Raw genomic sequence first — 20,308 nt, 5'->3', positions numbered from 1 at the left:
AATTATAACAAATTTATTCATGGATAGGTCCTTGAAATGAAGCATCTTGTTTTCGAGGGGGTCCAACGTCGAAACATAATACATTGCAACAAAACAATCACAGGACAACAGATACAATCACACACAGCCTGCATAGTGCACCAACCCACTTATTATGATAAATTATCATGCCTTTTGATATTAACAGCAGTGACAGTCACGAGGATAATAATATAATAATTTATATTATAATTTTTTATTTTTTTTTTACAAAAATCAAAGAACACACACAAATCTGTGAAATGTGAACCGGATACATAAATATATAATAAAATATACAAAAAAAATAATATAATTGCGAAACTTGCTATTATTAACACAGGCATACACGGTGAGACAGCAGTGTGTTTCCTGCCCCGTCGGCATGTACCAGGCCTACTGTAACAGCAGCCAACCGCCATCGAAAAAAAAAGAAAAAAAAAAAAACTTGGGAGTTTGTAATAAGGGCGAGGCTTATTTTGTTCGGTTCCTGCCCCCGACTCGGCTCTCTGATTCCCCGTAGCGTTCAGTCAGGGCGCTACAATTGTCAGTTAGTGTGTCCTGTCGTGTGTTTTTCCGTTTTGTTTTCGGCTCCATGTTGAAGTTTCTTTCGCAGACCCGTCGTCGCATACACTGTCAGCGCACACCACACCGCTCTCACTCCACTCCGCACGTACAGTACACACAGACACACTCGCGTATAGCCCTCGCCTTATTTGCACTAGCGCGGGTCATTTCAGGTTAAACCCTGGCGCTGTGTCCCGTTCAGTTTAGCCGACGGAGATCAACACTGATTCCAGCTGAGGAGGAATGCACGGGCACTGAGACTCCAAGTGATATCTGGATACGAGCTTTGTCTTGCATATGCGGTATGTTTGATATGATTTTTTTTTTTTTTTTTTTTTTTTCAGGGAGAGGGTGTGGGGTTATTTTTTGACAAGAATTTACCCAATGACAGCTTCTCCAAGTATTAGCTGCTTGACAGTGTCGCAGCTGTGTGCCCGTTCACTGCGCCACCTAAGCTAAATGTTCATGTGAATGTTTGACATAACCAGCGTGTGTTTTTTTTACGTCCTATGGAGAGGACCTTGTGCGCCGAACTGCGTTCAAAATGTGTGCAATTCAGCGCTGACTCGCTATCCGGCTGACAGCGCGCACCTGGATGAACGTGACACAGAATTTGCCAGAATAATTAAAATATTTGCGACTGTTCGGGGTACGATTTATCAAATTGCGGCACTTTATAAGTGGAGGATTCGGGCATTATAACGGGTTAAACACAGTTCCCTGACGCCCACGGTTATCTATTTTGTCAGAATGAGAAAGCACGAATAAGGGGATAATTTATCAGAAAAAGTTCATACTTTAAACGACATCCGGTCTGTTTTATTGACGCCGAATTGCACTCTCGCCCGCGATAATCCATAAACTTACTTGTAAGTTGCTTTTATGTTTTGTTAAAATTAATAAAACTCGAAGGCGCTTTAAATTGACAGGTATTTGGCTTGAGGTTCCGGCAGAAGAAAAGAACGGCACGTACCAAGCTTATTTGAGGACTTGAGGGAGTTGGTTTATGGGCCCTCAAATCTCTAAGCACCCCACCAGTTTTACTAGGCTGCCACGGCCCCGTCCACTCCTACTTATGTTACCGTGAATTTCTGTGCGACATATATTTCCGCCGTGATCTTTACTTTCACTTTGGCGGCATGCTCTTCACTTGGCAGTCGATTAACATCATATCTGGGGAGCAGACCAACTTAATCCCCTCAACAGCATTAGTGGCCTTATAGGTTGGACTTATGTTATATGATAGTGTGCTTATTAGTTTTGCGCAGATGAAGGTCTGAGTTGTTACAAGATATTCACTGAGCGCTCGGCACGTGTGCAGATTTAAAGTGATTTACAATGTACTTGTCCTTTACTGCTTGCCATAGGTGGCACTAAAATATGTTACCCCGAGACCACAAAGTGATGCCTTCATGGTCTGTCAAAAAATACATGCGTGCTAGTGTGTGAATGATCCAGCGAGATGACGGTGGGCTTTCCCCTCCTTTTTCCTTGTGTCTCTGGGTGTCAAGAATATGCAGTTTAAGTGGACTATAGCATTGTGACTGCTGCTGGATTCACAGGTAAATATGTAAAGCATTCATTTAAGTGCATTGTCATCTCCTGTGCCAAAAAGAACAGATAAAAAAAAATAATAATTTAAAATAAATAAATAAACTAAAGGAAAATAATTTCATGAATACATGCAAATCCACTGTGGATTGTGATTTAGCTATAGTGTGCTTGATCGATCATATTTACGTCATTCAAAAAAGGGGAGCTATCGAAGGCAGCATCGCCGGTGGAGGCTGAGGGTATTTAAGGTCGTTCTGTGTGGACAGCACCCGCTCACACACCACAGGCTCATGTTCGCAGCCGACAGTGTACGTACGACTGCAGTTTCGAAGCCGCTTGTGGTAGCAGGGAAAAGAGCTGGAGGACATAAGGTTTGAAAATGACCCCGTTCATGTTTTTGTTAATATTTGTCTGGCTTCTTTCAAGATGGTCGCCCCACCCCTGGGATGTGACAGCTGTCTGTTTTGCTGGTCTTGACTCGGAACTAACAACAGCGCAGAATTCATAGTAAATAACATGGGTGAGGAGGTTCGAGGTCTGTTGGTTGGGATGGCTGTGATGTAATTCGCAGGTGTTGTGGATGTTGAATTTGTTTTGTTCTTTTACACGTCTGATTCATTTGGGAGCTTTAAGTTGGCATTTGAATTTAAGAGCAGGGAAGCTATTACCTATGGACATGTTATACTGTTGTTATTCTCTGCAAGGTGAGGAAGAAACCACTTGGCAGAGTGGTGAAATATCTTCCACAAAGCTTTAGGTGAGATTTTTTCTTTAGATATACCACGGCTTGTGTGACAGAGAAACTTACTTTGAAAGCATAATATTCTGTTGTGCACAGATCCTGGAGATAGATTACACAAATGTGTCTTACATCTTTACTGTTAGTTCTACTACTTACAAAGGCCCCTGCTGATGTGTTGTGGGCTCTGCACGTGCTGCTGTTTTCGTTTCTAAGGACTGTGTGGGCGTGCACGAGTGTTCCTCTTCTTTGTCTTGTTGTGTTGCTCTGACTGTGTCAAGGTTAAAGGAGATTATTCATTTATTCACTAGGAAATATTCTGGGACCTTAGCAACAATGCTCATCAGTTTAGATTGTGACAGGAAACTGTGACAGTCACTCTTGAGACTCAGCTGTTAAGAGCTCTTGAGCCCATGCAGCATACACACATACGTAAGCTCTTGGCCACCGTAGAGGCTAAGCCTGACGATCGAAAGCAACTTTACCACTGAGCACTTTTTACCACATGTTTATACATCTGTCTGCCTTGAAGTTGAAGAACTTAATTCCATACAAAAGGTGAAATAGCATCTCCTGTAACTTCTTCAGCCAAACATGGCTTCAGCGGGCAAAAACGATTTCCTTCCTGGTATATTTATATTAATTCATGCCCTGTACCCCACGTTAGATTTCACACTGCATGCTTTCAAATACATATTCTTCCTCTTATTATTATTATTACTTCTACAGATGCATCTGTGCCAAAACATGATGCATCTATACCAGGAGGTTCAGCTTGTTTCTGAAAACATCTCTGTCCGCATTAAAATTCCAAAGCAGGCATCCTGTTTAATTTCAGCGAAGAAGATTTTGAGTTTAAGCTTACTAGCCTACTTTTAGTATAAAACACGCACAAGCTATCAAGTTGACAATCCAGGTGCCCAAGGTCGAGATTGATCCTCACAATTTCAAGACCTTAAATAGATAAATAAACCCTTGACTGTAGTATGTCAGAAAAGAGTTGATGGAATTTCTTCAAATTTGGACAAAGGGATGAAGTGATTTTGTGATGAAAGGTCAAAGGTTAAGGACGTTATGTCCTGACAAAACTTCTTTTTGACTATTGATAAATACCTAATAGGAAAAATGTGATTTAATTGTGCATTAACATGTTCATGGTGAATTGGATCTCCCTTTAGATACGTTGTAAGCGGTGAGAATAGGCAATATCTTTAAGCAATAATTGAGTCATAAATTCCTGGCGTGACTTGGCCGAGATACACGACAGACTGCACATTGGTCCGTGGCGGATCACAGCTTGTCATTCTAAGCATCCTGCATGGTGTCATTGGGGATGGAAATCTGACGCTCCATTTTGCATGGAGTAGCGTATGGAAAAATCATGGAAAGCAGGAACAGGTGGGAAAAAAGGCTGGTTCCAATGATACGTAGTCATGCTCAATATCCTAAAATTTAGCTTTAATCTGAGCTACTATCTAAGACCCAAAGTGCGTCTGTCTTTATCTTTAATCACTGTGTGTTCCCTCAGCGATGGACAATGCAAAAAATGTTGCTTTATTTTTTTTGTGTGTAATTTTGTGTTTCAGTTATTTCTAAGATACTGTAAAAATAGGGGTGTGGCCTGTTTGAGTGACAGATGGCTGTTGCCAGTAGCTACAAACTGTCAAATGTCCTCCACTCATATTTTATTTCCATTTTTAAATTAGTCCGGAGTTTGGTGGAGTCGGTCAATGCCACGACGGCGGCGGCCAAAGATACCTCATTGGGCTTCAAAGTCGCTCTCCAGACGTCCTATTGGTTTCCTTTCATCACACACGGTCGATGTTTTTAATAAAATAAAGTATCAGAAACTGGAGTTGTTGCTTGGCTGGAGGATTTATGATGTACAGTGATTCGGACAGCTGTCCCCTGATTTCCTTTCCCTTATTCAGATGGAATGCTCCCTGGCAGATTTTATGATTTCACAGTGTAAGACATAGTGAAGCGCTGTAATGAGTAGCACACACCATCTTAACTCATAACCCGCAATGTCATTTCAAAGTTCTCATTGTGTTTTGAGAACTGCAATCCCAGCCAGAGTCAATCCTCCAGTACTGCTCCACTTCTCTTCTGCTCTGTAGCTTGGGAGGTTGTTGGCTTTGCAGGCTGCCAAGTGTATGTTTCCATGCAAGTACAGGCAGACATGCTCATAGCGGTACAAGCCCTTATTGTTCTTATTAGTGAATCTTGTTACATTCCAACGTTTATGTCGTCTGGTATGAATTTATCTGATCATGGCTTAACTATTTTGGATGAATAAAGCTGTTGTAAATATTACAGTAAAATCTGTTGACTTTATGGTTTGTTAATGTACTCAACTATATGAACTTATACAGTTATAACACGAAGGGGTGGATGTCATGACTTCATCACTGCCCAACTTAACAGAAGAGCTCCTGAATTAGTAGTCAGAAAGGATCACTTATACAATACTTAATTGCACTTTTCACTCTGTGGCCTGCGTTGAATGTTTTTTTTTTTTTTTTAAATAGATGACAAATTCATTTTGATATTTTAATTTATGCGTTTCATTTGTTTTCTTTCCTATACCTTGGCATTTTGCAGGGTGCCCAGGTCAACTCAAGTTAAGTCAAAGTTTAATGCAATTAATGTGAGCCGTAGTAAACAATAAAAACAGGATCAAATAAAATAAAATAACAACAATTAGTTAAATTATATTTAATGATTATTATTCTACAAATGACTAATTTAAATGTTTGATTAATTTGTAATTTTTGTAATAAAGCGTTTCATGCTGGACAAGACCCTATGGGACCTTAATACAGAAGGTAAATCCATGATGTTGCTGGAGGAAAATGGGAACAGATAAAACATTTGGTCTTTATTCTTTCCATATGCAACTGTGTAGCAAAAAAAAAAAAAAAAAAAAATATGTGTGCCAGACCCCCCAAAAGACAATAATAAACACAGCTAATAAAAGATTAACATGTGCAGAATAAATGTAGCTAGGATTCTTTACCTGGAAGTAAGAGTACACCAATAAAGCCTTCCCCCTCCCACTTTAATAGTGAAGCATGCTAGTAGAGTTTATTGTTGTGTTCGGGCAGGCTTGCCCAAATGTATCCCGTTGTTTTTTCCTTTATGTTTCTCTCACGTATTTCATCAACTTACCGTGTCCAATCAGGCAACCATAACCACTTCCCCACCACATGTGGAAGTAGTTTATTGTGACTTGGGCTATAGTACAGTATCATGAATCATGTATCATGATTACATAATTGCAATCATGCATAATTTAGCTTCTAAACTTCCCTGTAAAAGAGAAAAATAATTCCAGCAATTATGTAAATTTATCTTGCACTTTGCAATATTCAGTAATGGTCAGAACTAAATGGTGACCCTCCCTCCCAGTAGTGGGCCAGAGAGATGTTGGTTGGGAATCTACTCCGGAAGTAACTCTGATAAAAGCTTTGAATGGATGTAATCAGCCTCTCATGCATTTTGCAGGTGCTGGGGTGAGCTATTGTTGGTGATCTACCATCACGTTGGCTGTGAGGCCGTATCGGGGTAACATCTTGAATTTGACAACATTATTCAACATTGGGGATCCGTCTATGCATCTCATTGGAAGTAGAGCTGGAGTTGCTTAGCTGGGTTTGGTTATACTATGTCACTGCATATTTACCATTAATATTCTCCAAAAAACACACTAGAATTGTACAAAAGTCAAATGAATGTTCATTAAATTGAACATTTCAATGGGTTGTTATTGACCAACATATATGTTGATAAGGTATATGATAAACTAGCATAGACAGATAGGAAACAATAGGACACTCAGGGATTGGCTAATTAAGAAAGAATGTGTCACTTGATTATATGAGATTTGCTAGTAGCAATAATATTCTATACTGGCTGATTAGTATGCGAGCCTTGCCAAGTCATGGCTGATAAACAAGCAGAATAAAAATGATTTAAGCCCCTCAATAGCAGGGGTGTCCAACCTCTGGCCCGTACAGCTCACGCTTCATTTTTAATTGACCTGCAGCAAATTCTAAATGAATATGGAATATGACAGACTCATGGAACTTGTACTATTTCATAGTAGGTTGCGCTAGCGTGTTGAACGCTACAGCGTCTTCTCAAAACAAGAATAATCAAAGAGGACTTTCGCTACAGGTGTCAAAAAATGGCAGAACCACAGAAATGCAAGAGAGCAAGAGAGTGCAGAAAACTTAGGCATAGTGGAAAAATTAGCATTTCTTGACAGAAAATGGAAGGAAATGTGTCTGTTCGATATTCACCTGCAATATTTGACAAAACTAATAAACTAAACGTCAAACCTGCCCAAGTGCCGACCTAGAGCGAAAGGTTAAGGAAATGGCAGCCGGTGTGAAAGCGCCATAAAACTAGAACAGGCTGCAATAGCCAATCTTACATTGTCAACTCATTGCCTAACATGGGAAACCTTTCTCTGATGCTTTAGCATAATATACCTACATTTATTTTCCTCTATAACTCGCCTGAGTGGCCCAGCCCTTGGCCATATTTTTGCATAGCCCTGGCCCTCTGTGAAACATGTTTGAACACCCCTGCTCCATAGCAACCCTTCGTCATGTCTAAACATTGCTGTCTTTGTTGTACCGGATACTTGATATATCTTAGACATACACGGACCACATATGTATTTGTTTGCCCTGCCCAGATCAGGAGATTTGTACGATGTTGAAATACCACTTTTGTTTTTGTCTACATTAAAGACTAAACTTAACACTTAGTTTTACACCTTGGGGGTGTATGATTCACACACCTTAAAACTGAAACCTCCTCCCTGTGGTCACCCACAGTGAACTGATAACTTGTTATGAATCTTTGTGTGATATGGCTGAACTAGTAGGAATGCTTTATCCTGTCAGCGTCAGTCTGATTGACTTTCTTCCCCTGCCGTAACATCCTCTGCAGTTACTAAAAGTTTGACCGGTGGTATAATTCAACACTTCCTTAATCCATATCCATAATCCTTTGACTATGTGCTCTTTTGTGGAATAAAATGTCTCTGGTAGCTTGTAGTACAGGAATGCTCGGACACAACTGGAGCTTGTTGTAGCAGCTGTTTGTAAGATAAAACTTGGCCTGAAGATAACAGTTTTTACTACGTGTAGCTACAATATACCCATCATAATAAAACACAAATTTGTGAGGTGCTCTTTGTGAGTGCACTCTAGTGAATACAGTTACACAGCCTCAAATAAAATTGCATTGCATTGCTATATAGTAAACGGGGAGAGTTTTAAGTTTCCCTTTTTGATTATAGCATTTTGAAATGTGTGAGTCACTGTGTGAGACACTGGAATTTATTCAACTAGTTTTCTGAGTCTGTAACTTCCACATATTTTCATTAAGATTTTACCTAAATATAAAGCCAAGTCATACGTTTGGACATGCCTTGACTTTCATAATAAATTCTATGGAAGTACGATTAAAATGTGTATTCTCCCAACAGCTACAGTCTCTAAGGAGTTGCCACATATGTTGAATGTTTGTTGGCTTCACTCTGCACTCCAGCTCCCCACGAACTACCTCAGTTGGGTTTATGTCAGCAGAGGCCAGGCCTGTTCTTGAGAAAGGCAATATGTCACGAACACCTTCAGTCGTTTCGAGTTTGGCACAAATACTCACTTGAAATCTGGGATGAACTGAATTAAATTTGGTGGTCAGGTTAGGGCTGGGTACATCGGTTCACACCGAACACTGTTTTTTGTTTTGTTATGGTATGAATGGAAAGGTCCGAATTTAGCGGTGGAACAAGAAAACCATGAAGGCACGGACGAAGCCAAAAAAGATGCCATTTGTTTTTGGTTTTAAGAAATCGACCAAAAGCAAAACGGTATACATGAAAAAAATACAGTGATATACATTTTTGGTCATGCTGCCCAGCCCTAGGTCAGATGCCATTGTTTTTTTTTTTTCATGAATGTGATATCTAAGGAGCACTTTGAGGGATCCTGTTCAAATCTGGCTTCTTGAACTGTGGCAAGCATTGATTGAGGTGCTGTTCACTGGATATTTGTGCAGCTGGTAACCGGAATGAATCTATTCTACTATACAGTCCTCATGAAAGGCAGTTTTATCACCGCCTTTGATGATTTTTGAGACTGCAGATTTGTCGTGAAGGCCGGACAGTGGCTACATTGTGAGTGAATTTGAAATGATACTCTACTGGTACTCTACTCACAACTATACACAGGCTACACATTTCCTTCACCGCTCTGTGCTATTATGTATAAATTTGTAACGTCTTTGGTTTTTCTTCTACACAGAAGAAACGAAATAAAAAATACATTTAAAAGACAACTAGAAGGTGTAGGTTCGTCCGAACTTTGACTGGAGCACTATGTGGGAAACAATCTGGAAAGCTGCGATAGCGACAAAGAGGCAGAAGTCTTGACAACCTGTGGTGGGTGGTGTGATGTTTGGCTAGCTATACATACTGCGCTGTGCAGCTGTCGGTAACAACTGCTTACATGGCATACAGACAAGAGCGCAGCAGTAGGCCTTATTAAATCATGAAAACAAGTGCCCTTGGTTTTGTGTTTTCTTAGCAACAGACGGCGTTGCTCAACTGAACTTCACCGTTGCTTTCTAAGATACATCGCATTGGTAAACTTGTGTATGTACCGCTAAGCGCTTTAATGCAAAAAGTAGAACTTTAATCTCCAAATCTTGATACATGTATGCAAATTGCTTTAATGAAATGAGGTTTGTAACATTGTACAACATCCTATTACGTGCCCCCTTTCTTTCATTCTTTATTGCAAACTTCATTTAATGAGGCTGGTCAGTATTCGTTCTGCCCACATGTGCTCGGATATAACAAGCCTTTGGCGGAGTAAGCTCATTAACCAAACAAAACAAAAAAAAAAAACATAAAATGCTGCATGTACCTGTGGACAAGAAAGCAAACATCTTGCCATTGTATTACCTTAGTAGTTAAGAAAATAGCGTCAAATGAACTTAGCTTCTGTTTTTTTTTCTTTTTTCTTTTTAAAAAAAAACAGTAACAAAAAGAACATTGTTTATGATTGTGGCTTTAAATAGCTGCAGTACAGTTTGGTCTCACCAGAATATTAATGAAATGACTGGAAGAGACTCAGAACACACTCGCTCTCCACTCCAGGAGGGCTCGAGTCCAAAGTGGAGGACGATACCCTTTTATTTGTGAGAGTCAAGAATGCTACACAAAAAAAAAAAAAAACAGACATTTATGGGAAGTGCATTGTAGAAACTACTTTGTCCTAATTGCATCTGAGCCAAGTCAAGGAGGGATATTGCCCAGTTTTTCTGACTAAGCAACAGCAAGCTTGTTAGCCCTGAAACAAACTGTTTCTCTAAACGAAATGCCTCATGTGGAAGTAAACGCAATGGTAAATAAATCCTCAGGAGCTGCTGCCTTACCGGTTACGATGTAAGATGCAGCAGTTCAGCCGGTTTTAGTATCTCATAGGCGAGTGAATGTCAGTTTGTGGTCTGTTTCTGCTGCTTTAAATGTGGTTCCAGGTTCATGGATACTGTTGAGAGTCGGGCTCTCTTATGTTACACCTGGTTAACTATGTGGCATCAGTGCAAAACAACAGAATAGAGATGTCTGAGCTGATTGCAACGCTAAGCATTGGAGGCCCACTTCTGACTTCCACGTTCATTTCACTCTGACTACTCTTGCATACCTCAGCCAGGCTCAGTAATGAGCGTTTTACAGCATATGCAGGGGCAAATTAATATCTGAATCGGATAAATTCCCCGCAGATTGACACGGACAACATGCATATTTGCTGTGACTCCAAGAAAACGGTTCCTTTGCTGTTTTATTAAGTGTAAAGATTTGCGCAACTGCTTCTTTTTCATTTTTAGCCACATCTGACTGTCACTTTCACTTATCAAAGGTGGAAAAAATGTGTCATTGGCAGCTTGACTGGACTGGATGTTTTAAGAATGATATACTCTCCATCTTTCTCTCTAGCCAATCCAAATATAATATCGATGACTTATGTGAAAAATGTGTCAGAATTCAGAAGGCTACATCTGAAAATTCAACGTGTCACATACTTATCTGCGTGACGTTGAACTAAATGTACAATGCGTATCAATCCTGATTGAAAAATACCAATCCACTACTCTTTAATGAAAAATATATCCTTTCTTATACTTCTGTTGAGCTAGGGTTTAAATTCATTCATCTCCTTAAACCATCAACCCAAACACCTACGTCCAACCACAACTGTATTTCCATAATGTCTCCTTCTTACCTTCTGGTAGTAGATATATCAAAATTTCCCAGACTAACCGGTTGCGTACATGTAAGACCAACTGATTCATTTTTTAAAGATTCAGATCATAATCAGGGCCAGTAAACCTTGACTATCCATACTGAAAATAACGTGTAGAGCCACGTAAAAAAAAAAGAAGATAAAATGTACAAGGTGCATAACTGTCCCAGAACATTAAGAACATTATTAAGCAAGTGATTCGGCTGATAATGAAACCGCCAACACTGCAGTTGGCACACTATCGACTGAGCCACAGCTGACGCAGACATTTGCAGCTACAGTTACAGTGTACGATTATTGCTGGGGCCATAGTTAATGTTAGTCATAGTTAAAGACGTTTAGCAATCTGAAACCCGCATAAAGTATTTAAATGTCACCGTATCCTGCTTTCTGTTAAGCCTTCTGCTGGCGTAGAAGCAAAGGTTAAAGGGTTATACCAGTTATCCAAAAAGCCCGTATTAATGGGATGCTAATGTCAGTGTAAATGTTCATATCCGTGTCGTCATTCTGCGCTGCGGGGATCTGAAAATCTTAGCGAATACATCTTTCATCTCTTTCAAATAAGTCAGCAGTAGACCTTTATTTTTACATTCTCCCTGACATTAATCTCTGAGTGTCAAAGTCAGCGAGGGCACACGGAGAGAGAGTGTACCTCAATTAACATTCCAGCTAAAATAACTTGAAGTGTTGTCAGCCCAGTGTTTATGGCACTAAATAAAAATGATTATGGACCGTGTTAGCAGGCTTAGTGTACTAGACAGTGTTCAGGCAAAAATAATAATTATATTAATTGACTTTAAAGATATTAGTTGCAGCCCTGATACAAGCAGTTACATGGTAATTCATACCAGCGACATGTTACAATTGCGCCGCCAGTTTCAGGTTCATGCTTCTCAGGTCAGAAGTCTTGCAGAAGGACTTGGGTTTTCTGTGGAATGATGCAGTCTTCTTTCCTTTCCTTTACCAAATTGCCTTCTGAATACACCTCTTTTTAATGTTTCCTTGAGCTGCCCACAGGATGCCGAAAGAGAATCTGCTTCCTGTAGGTTTTTTACACACATTCAGTGTCCTCTTTGTAGATAAGTGAGGTTAAAACTGATTCAGGAAGGATTACTGTGCCACCAATTGTTGCTTTGAGGCCCTAAAATCTGAGGCCGTTTAGCTGAAGCGTACTGATTCGGCTGATTTGAAGCGTTCTTAGCCTTCACACTAGAGGTGGTATTTAGACTGCAGGCTGTCCTTGCAGAGCTCAAAAAGGATCGACGGTTAATTGCGTTTTGCAGGTCTCTGTGACATTTGTTTTGGTGGAGTTCAAGTTCAAACTATGGCTGGGTCATGTAAGGACTCTCAGACTTGAAGCCGATCCAGCGTTTCCTTGGCTCAGAGCCTCAGCCACTCGTGCTCTCCCTCTGAGCCTGTGTGCGCTCTGCACCGGGGTTTGCTTCTAGGATCTCTCAGTATTTGACTACTCGGAGCCCTCATTCCTCTAAAATGAGCTGTGATTTATCTATCTGCAGCCGCAGAGCGAGAAGGAGAGGTGTATTGCGCAATCAAACCTATAATCTGCTTGAGCTGTTTGAAGGACCACACTGTTGGACTGATTATTTAATCTTAACTCAAGGACTGTTTTATGGAAATGCAGATGAACATCATTACAGGCTGCTGAACAATTATTTAAATGACCAAGTTTCACGCTCAGCCACAAGAAAAGTTTTCATGTTTTGGTAAAAATACATCACCGCCGTTTAAAGAGCGTACTGAATTCCTGGTTAACGTGCCAGTACATGTGTGGCTAAACTTTTGACTGTAGTTTCAGTCAGAGTTATGTACTGGGAGAAACTAGAGAATATTTTTACAAATGTGGTACATTTGGACAGTCTCCCAGCTTAATGAATGAAATTATGTTGCCTGATAAACCGTTGGTCTCTTGCAGCCTCGACCTCTGAAGTCTCGGATCACGCCATCTCGTCGGCTTTGCAGTTGGATTTAATTTGCATTGTCCTTGGGCCACTGTTGAATGGAAGCATGAACATGAACAGCCTTGCTTTTTGCTTTTTTTCTTTGGGGCCTTTGTGGGTGGAGCTTGCGTGTTCTCCCCGTGCCCGCGTGGGTTTCCTCCCACCTCCGAAGACGTGCTCGTTAGGCTATTTGGTGACCATAAATTGACCCGAGGTGCGAGTGCGAATGGTTGTTTGCCTCTGACAGCGATAACCGTTACTTAACCGAGAACATTCTGCTGTGGCAAAGCGTTGTAAGCCTTTTCACACATGTTTTATCACTTCTCTGTGATGTTCATTAATCCCGCTTAGATTTAGCTCAATTACAGTATAGCCTGACTCAGGCTATTATCAGCACATGAGTCCGGTCACACTCTATTTGGATTTCAGTATGGGGCTTGTTTCAACGAGTGCAGAGGGAAAAGATACCTCTGCACGCAATTGGATAGTCCTCCAGCCAAGTCACTTTTACTCCTCTGTCCATTATTGCATTAGTGCATAAAGCCCACCCAAATGATTTGATTGGCTCATTTGTCCTGGTGTATAATCAGTTCCCAACAGACTGACTTGAGACCAGCTTTCTTTGTGTGTGTGTGTGTGTGTGTGTGTGTGTGTGTGTGTATGTGCACACACGTGCACACACACACTAGATAAATATATTTAGTCAGAGGTTCGGTTTGGTTTCTGTTTCGATTGTGACGACAAAGCCGCAAATACGTTTGTTATTTATAATATTTCATGTCAGGCTGGCGAGGCCAAACCAAAGCGTGAATGAATGTGAAGAAATCAAATCGCGAGCTTTTATTTTTCAAGCTATTTTGTCGTATACCGGTCAGGCATTTCTAAAAAAGGCTTTCCTAAAGACAAAGACTGCTCTGTGAACATGCAAAGAATGAGCGAAAGCAGAAGCAGCCGCCGGCTGAGAGGGCACTCGCAAAAATCTCCTCTTGAGGCACAGGATTCCTGTAGATGTGGCTCCGCTCGGTATTGTTCCCGTTACGTGCGCGTTTGTGTGCATTGTGCGTTGATAAACGCCTAAAAATAGAAAGCGCAATAATTTCAACGGGTTTGTTTGGGTCTCGTTGTTTTCCATCGCGGTGCCTCGTCGCCCTCTCAGCAAACTGTATCACGGAGGCAGACGCTCAGGCAGAAGGAAGTAAAGCACGGCGGCAGAAAGGAAGCTGTCACACTGAGCCCTGGATGCTGCTCTCCGACAGACCTGCTGCCTCCTTTTTTCTTTTCCTGTTCCCCATATAGTTATGTTGGGGTCTGTAGCACAAGAGGGTGTCTGTTCATATTGACGAGCGAAGGGGGAACAACACTGAGCTCTGAGTGAGTGTTTTACTACGCGGTTCATATTGGGTCATTTCGCATGAATTGAAGGACCTGTACTTAAACGTGATTCCTAAATCACTCCTGCAGTTTGTCAGAATCAGCGAAATAGGATCAGAAGACAGCATGTTTATTGTAAGAGGTTGAAACGGGGGGGTTGGGTGGGGGGGGGGGTTTTGCTGACACTGCTGAAAGAAAAATGTTTCCTTTTTGTGTCTTCGCAGTGGAATTTTCTTTTCAAATACATAAGGGTAATTAGATTTCCAGACATCGAAGTAATCAGATGAGTCAGCCTGATTTGGAGGAAATGGCTGAGAAGTAAACAAAAGGCTTTGGTACTTCTGCTGCAGTCCTCCGACTGCTCTCAGCGTTGGGTTGAGAGTAAAGCAGATTTCGCACATGAACCTTTTTAATGCACTTAGTCCTAAGCGTATTGTAGATTTTTGTCAGCAAGACCCAGAAATGTGCTTTGGTTCAGGAAATGAATATGAGCTTAAATATAAAAAACAAACAACCCAAAAAAAAAAAAAAAACTGTTGGAACTTCAACAAAGATTCGTTCTGTTTTCGTGGGAAAGTGCAAGAAAAGCTTGGAGCCGGGCTTCGCTTGCATGTGGTGCAACTGGCTCTGTCCTCAGATGGAAGTGGTTTCAAATGGCCATTACAGTGAATTCACCAAAGCCCACTAAAGCTTTAAGTGCAGATGGATGTCGTATTTACTGATTTTGCTCAGATGAAATGACATAAAATAGCACAACACGGCTTTATTTACAATGCAGGATGTTTTTTTTGTTTTTTTTTTGTTTTTTTTCTTGAGCCAGTCATATCAGAAAACTGTACATGCCAGTTTCCCAGAGCCCCATGCTGTGTGTCTCTACCATTATCCAGCATCCTCCCACTGGTTGATTCAGCGTTAGTTCAGCGTGGCTGTGGTAGCAGCGGTCGGGCCTGCTGGGGGAATAGTGACCGAAAAGCACGTGAGAATGACCGCACCGCTGCGAAACGACAAACAGCAAAGAACCGGGAAAAAAAAAAAAAAAGTGAACTAAATAGGGACAAAATAATATTAGAATAAAAGGAAAATGAATGAATATTGACTGCGTGGGGGCTCCATACCGCGGAGCAGTGATGCGGCAGTAATGCTAATGAATGAACTGCTAGCAAAGATTAAACAAAGTATTAAACGAGTCCCATGTGAAAGTTCAAGAGTGCACTCCAAACTTTCTTAGCCTCCGAGGTTGGCCGTTTTTAATTGGCATTTGAGCAAAACAACCTGGAACTAATGTGTTGTATTTTGGCTGAAAAGAAGAAAGTTCTTTGACATTTCTCGAAGAGGAACCCCTGCGGATTGGAAAACACTGCTGTTGATCACGGAGGTTACTGTGCAGCATACAAATTTAAAGTTCAGTGAGGAGAGCACACTGTGCACCAGTTCCCAGAAAAGGACACACGCACGCAAACAAACAAAAGTGAGGCCGCCAGAATTAGTGTTTTTCCAATATAAAAGACAGGCAGGGTGCCGGCACACAGATTTTTTAAGTAAAAGCTGTTGCTTTGTCCTACACCCAGCTGACCTTTTATGTTTCTTAGTCTGTTATTTGTCCTACTCTTGTACACAGCCTTGTGGAACATGTTATTTTGGTTTCTGACACCCTGACCCGAGCTTCATCCAGCAGATATTATTGAGGGAGGCCTAGTGGTGCAAAATCGAATCCGAAAAGCGAAATGCGTCGCACATAAAAAGCTAAAACACAAAATCACGGAGTAGGAGAAACAAACCTGAGAAAAGAAGAACATATTAGTTTGGTTAAGTTCATTTCGATCATGTATAGTACAGTACAGTAGTAAACACTGATCTGGCATAACATTATGACCACCTTCCTAATAATGTCTAGGTGTCCCTTGTGCCTCCAAAACAGTTGTGACTCATCGGAGAATGGACATGGGTCTTCTGAGGGTGTCCCGTGCTGTCTGGAAACAGGATGTTGTTAGTGGGGGTCTTTGAGGGGAGGGACCTCTGTGAATCATCCCACAGATACTTGACCAGTTTGCGATCGTGTGAATCTGGAGGTCAATAACTTGCAGTGTTCTTCGTGTTTTTTGAGTTGTTCCTAAACTGTTTGTGTGGTTGTGTGTCTGCACCATTGCTGTGGGGTGGGGGTGTCTGGTCTGGTCTACGTGGGTGGTACATGTCTAGGTGTCACCCAACCAAATACCACGTCCAAAAGTTTCCCAGCAGCACATTGAACTTCCACAAGTTCAATGTTCTTTACTTCTCATGTCAGTGGTTTTAATGTTGCGGCCGATCTAATTCTACAGGTTTTATCCTCTAAAGGCCGTAGGCACAACGTGACAAGATAGTACTGTATCCGTGGAAAGGATTCCCCTTAATGACTGGGCAGTGAGACGTTCATGTTGTTACTCATTAAGTAGCCTCCACTTTCTCTAATCTTCCTTTAGTGACCTAATCTTCTTCTAGCCAGGCTAGATCAGGCAGGATCTGCGTTACAGCACTTCATTCACATTCATTCATTAGCAGCGTGTGCTCAATAGGAGAGCTGTTTTGTTTTTTTTTTTTGTCAGCAGTGTGTTTTATGGCCCATATCAACCCTCCGCGGTTTCATGTAGATGAGTTTTTTGGTCACTCGTCAAAAATGCTCACGTAAGCTAGCTGCGTGGCCAATGATGCATAACTGACAGTAGGCAAATGGCAACGCTGCCAGGGCTCTCCTGCATCAGATAAACTTGTTTGTGAATAGCTGGTGCACTCCAGTAAGCGTGGAGGCGGCACTCTTGTTAGCAGAGCTCAGGGTATGAAACAGTCAAGCATCGCCTTCAAACATTTCCCTATCTCGACCTTCGCCGCGGCTCTTAAATTAAACGTCAGCCCATATCAGATTTCAACCTTAAAATCAACATTAATGACTGTGACACTCCAGCTGATGAAAGAGCTAAATCGAACACTGATGTTTTTGTCTCTCTGCCAGCTGGTTAAGAAAACAGGTTTGGACACGACTGGCTTCGAGATTTACAAGATATGAAGGCATCCAAGTCTAGCACTACGTAATCAAAGGGGATCAATTGTTTTCATAGTTCCAATGACTCCATCAGAGCGAGACGCATACCATGTGAGTTATTTCATTTTAATCCACGTAGAACGTTTTGTTCCGATCCAAGACCTTTAGACCTTCATGCACGTGGTAGTTAGAAAATCAGGTGCTCTTGAGGAAGCAGGTCTTGTAAGCGTAGCCTGGCGTGACGACATGTGGATTTCATCACGGTTCGTGTTTTAACTGACGCAGCGAAAAAAAAAATCAAAATACCTCAGCACAAAATTGGCTAGCCCAACAACCAGTTAGAGCGAACGGATTATGTGACATTAAGCGATTAAGGCATCCTCGATAATTACTGTTAACTGTTGGTGCTCTGAAATTATTTCTCTGTCAATAAGACGCGGTAGCTGACTCTAAACAGCTCGCTTCTGTCACTGCAACTGTGCATTCATCTCTGCGGTGCTCGGGTGACTACAGCTCTGCTGCTCCTCTGTCTGTCACCACATACAACCACACATACATACTTACAACGCCACCAGACGTTTTGATTGGCCCTGCAGATCTTTGGGGGTTCCAGACCAGCTTTTGCACTTCCAAAAAATCGTATAGGCCTGGAAGCAGATCTTGCTTCCAGGCCTATAGTAAATTATCATTTAATACCAGTTTTATATAAATGTGCGAAAATACAGTCCGACTTAAAAAGGCAGCCGGAGTTAATGAGAACTAGCTTTTACAAAAATAAGAAAACATTATCGCTGCAGAAGCTTGATCTCAGTATCGCGGGGTCAGTCTGAGATTACATGAGGAGACAGCAGACACGGAGGAAAAAAGTGTGGAAAATTCTTCTCCGGCGTGCTTGGAACAACTTGTCTGGCAAGAAAAGCAGTGTGTTGGTGTGCGGAGAAAACGTGTCTCATAAAAACATGTTTGTGCAAAGTATGCTTATAGGACGTTTTATTTAAGACACGATCCTCACAGTTTCAGCCTGAAGAATTTACTGGACAGGACTGTACGCTTACCCCAAAGATAACTCTTTTATACGGAGTTAACAACTCTGATGGTCCTATAATGCCATGCCTGTGTCCATTACTTCAGTTTATGGCCCAAACATCTGCTAACCTAGTGCGGATCAGCTTTTCAGCAGAAAGTGTAGCCTGTATCACAGCTTCCTTCCCTCTGTCTATACAGTGCCTTGTTGTTTCTTTTAGGTAACACTTGTCGGTAATATCCCTCTCCAGAGCAGACATTCTGGATTCATAGGAGAAAAAGCACATTAACAGTCAATAAAATTGTTAATTAGTATGATCCATTAAGTTTCCTTCTAAGCTATTAAGCATTTCCAGGAAACCAGCACACAAAATGCCAGTATCTCCCCAATGTGAGATATACAGATCAGGCATAACATCATAACCACTTTCCTCATATTGTGTAGTCGTCCCTTGTGCCTCCAAAACAGTTGTGAGTCATCAGAGAATGAACATGGGCCTTCTGAGGGTGTCCTGTGGTGTGTGGTAACACAGTGTTGTTAGGTGGGTACCATGGGTTTGAGGGCGGGAGTCTCTGTGGATCAGCCCACAGATACATGATCAGTTTGGGATCTAGTGAATTTGGAGTGAACTGGTCAATAACTTGTGCTGTTTTTCATGTTATTTGTGTTGCTCCTAAACTGTTCTTGTGTGTGTGTCTGTGTCAGGCTGCATCCTGCTGGGGATGCTGATCGGTGTATATATTTTGCTTTGCGTTGTGACCAAACATGCACTATAAAACTGTCTAAACCACCTTAAATGTCTGCATGGTATATGCACCGATCAGGCATAATATAATGACCCTGCTGTGTGTTGTGGTGTCTGGCACCAAGATGCTAGGACCAGCTCCTTTAATGTGGATCATGCACCAGTTGGCCCGTGACCCCGCTGTTTCCTTCCTCCGACCACTTACTGACACTGACCACTGTGGACCGGGAACGGCCCGCGAGACCACCAGTTTTGGAGATGCCCTGTCTGACCCTGTCGTCAAGCCATCACAGTCTGGGCCCTTTCCAAACTAGCTCAGATTCTTACGCTCGACCGTATTCTTATTTCAAACACATGGACTTTAAGGGACATAATGTTCACCCTCTAGCTACTACATCCCGCCCACCAACAGGTGCTCTGATCTCTGCTTCCTAATTATAGTTGTGTGACTGCATGATGCTGGCAGCTGTAATGTGTTTGTGTTATTTTAATTGGTGCACATTAATGTTTTATTGGAGAGCGGTGGGCTTTCTTTGACAGTTGGTGCACCCAGTGGGCTTCAACAAACAAAGGATCAGTACAGACAGCACTCAGCTAAAGACTGGCCTGATCACATCCCAAATCACTGCTGTTCTCAGGACATAAAGGTGTCTGTCAGTCTGTCTAAAACAAAGTGGCCTGTACAAGGTAAAGATTCTTTGGTTAGAAGGGTTTGGATTATATTAAGCTGTCCCAGCTCAGCAAAACCCTGATTGTAGTTCTAATTAGGAAAAAAAAATAGAAAATGGGCCATTTGCCAGAATTTGAAAAAGATCTTAAAAGTCCAACATACAACATATGACACTATATTTTATTTCTGTTTTATTTTTTTGTTTGTTCTTTTGAATCAGGCACAAAATGAAATCTCAGTTATCATCCAATGAGCTGTTCTCAGATGTCAAGCTTTTCCTTTTTTTCGCCCCTTGACACAAACCAACCAAACCACAGCGTAG

General features: G+C 41.5%; 1 protein-coding gene across 5 annotated transcripts in view; it reads left to right on the top strand.

Annotated features, from left to right (window-relative positions):
- The first annotated feature begins 515 nt into the window (after positions 1–515).
- The window catches only part of thrb (thyroid hormone receptor beta), a 103,785-nt gene continuing 83,992 nt past the window's right edge, over positions 516–20,308 (top strand). For 3 of the 5 annotated variants that reach the window (XM_047604508.1, XM_047604507.1, XM_047604506.1), the window contains exon 1: positions 516–887. The gene's annotated coding sequence lies outside the window, so the exon portion shown is untranslated. The remainder of the gene's footprint in view (positions 888–20,308) is intronic. The other 2 variants (XM_047604503.1, XM_047604509.1) reach the window with 2 other exon arrangements.

This window comes from Mugil cephalus, chromosome 14 (genome assembly GCF_022458985.1).
Source record: "Mugil cephalus isolate CIBA_MC_2020 chromosome 14, CIBA_Mcephalus_1.1, whole genome shotgun sequence".
In the NCBI taxonomy this organism is placed as follows: Eukaryota; Metazoa; Chordata; class Actinopteri; order Mugiliformes; family Mugilidae; genus Mugil; species Mugil cephalus.
This window is presented reverse-complemented; position numbering and strand designations above follow the sequence as displayed.